The sequence below is a fragment of the Otolemur garnettii genome, unplaced genomic scaffold (assembly GCF_000181295.1).
Source record: "Otolemur garnettii isolate 467f Iridium unplaced genomic scaffold, OtoGar3 scaffold00030, whole genome shotgun sequence".
Taxonomy (NCBI): domain Eukaryota; kingdom Metazoa; phylum Chordata; class Mammalia; order Primates; family Galagidae; genus Otolemur; species Otolemur garnettii.
In genome coordinates, this window is record NW_003852425.1 from 179,846 (window position 1) to 181,887 (window position 2,042).

The window sequence follows — 2,042 nt, forward strand, 5'->3', positions numbered from 1 at the left end:
ATCTCTCACATAAATTTAATGATGAAAGAAAACAAAGGCTTAAGAGATTCAATTTACTTTCTGTATATATAGACATATATGTTTATTTAATGTAATGATTAGGTTGTACTTTTACTTCTATGTTAAAATTTATGAAGACTAGAAACAATCTGTCCTTGACCGAATCCTTACCAGGCTTCTCTAAGCTTTTGTCAAGTAGGCTTCAATGCTGGCTGTAAAGACTTGAACAAAGCATTAGGTAGTTTCCAACTCCTCAAGGCCATGTCCCTACTGAAGGCCGTATCCTTTGGATGATCTTAGCTCCCTTTAAAGTGCCTGCCTGGGGGAAACCAAGGCTATTAAGAGAATTTACTGTTTGTTTCAGACACCTGCAGACAAGGCCCCTGTCCACCAGCCTCTGTGGGACAGCAGAAGCCTGACTTAGCTGCTTTCCTTCCAACTTTTTGTAACTTTGACTCTATCCAGCCTCCACTTACATCTCTCCCCACTCCCTCATCTCCCCACTCCCTCATCTCCCCACTCCCTCATCTCCCCACTCCCTCATCTCCCCACTCCCTCATCTCCCCTCTCCCTCATCTCCCCTTCTCACCTTAAAACACTGGGTACAAAAATACAGGTCCAAACAAGACCTAGTAGTCATAAATCAGGAGAGTGATTATAGGAAACAATAACCTGCAGTTTTTTCAAAATAACTGGTAGAGAGTGATGTGAACTTTCCAGTATTAAGAAAAGATGTTTATGGTGGTGGATATTCCAGATATCCTGATGGTGGTGGATATTCCAAATATCCTGCTTTGGTTATTACATATTATATGAATGTATGACAATATCACTTATACCCCCAAATATGTGCATCTATTATGGATTAATACAAAATAAAAATCAATAATTTAAAAAAATCACCAAGTCATCTCAGTACAAACTTGAGTTCAGTTCACATTGAGCTTCTCTCTATCGCTATAGAATATTATTAACTAACCTCTATCTTTACCACCTTAGTCAGAGTCGGGCTTTGTGTATCTTAGACAATCCACCAACAGCGGATATTTTTACTATTCATTTTCATTCTTCTGTGTCAGTAAATATATTTGTTTGATAGAGAAATATAACATCATATCTTAGAAAAGGACATTATGAAAATAAATTATATTTTCATGTCCCTAAGAAATTCTTCTATGAAAAGCCACCATTACCCCTGCTCGGAAAGGAAAAAAAAAATCTGTTTTAATTATATAATTTTAATGATAGTAGGTGGGAAAATGTTATGTTTTATGTGGTTAATAATCGCCAATTTGTTCAAACACTGGTGAGATCGAGCTTAAGACTCTCATTTAAGAAGTATATGAAACACTCATTTAAACTGAATTTCTAGAAAGGAAATCCTGAAAGAATGAATTGAATAGATAACTCCTCTCAAAACAGAGTATTTTTAATTTAATAAATAATAAAAAATGCATCAGGAATACTCCAATATCTGTTAGTATTTCCACAGGCATAAGTGTCAGCCTTTTGAATACATTGTAATATTTCTGAGGTTTGTAGGTGAACCTCACGACAAAGCTAACTGTATTATGTTAGGATAATGGAGCTTAAGTTTTATTTATTTAAGTTTTATTTTCTTACCCCTACCCCCTGGGGCTTAAGTTTTAACTTACTATTTAATCTCTTCTGATAAACTGCTTTAATCAAATGTAAAATGAATAAACTAACATTGGCGCTTTTTGTTAATTTCTCTGTGTAGAATTTTATTTATCGAGTTATAGTAGCTTAAATTCTAAGTAACTAATTAATGAGCTGGGAGACTCTAAAGCTTTAAAATCAAGCTGTAATTTTAGTAGGAAATTTTGGCTTAATACTTATTCAACTTAGATCCTATTCAATTATCTTTATCTATAACTGCAATGTTCTCACAGGTTATCCCTTGGGGATCTCTTGGGTTTTTTCCCCATATCTAATTAATACATTTATTTTTAGTTGACGAAATTGTATATATTTTATATATACCACATGTTATTTCAAAATATGTGCACATTATGGAATGG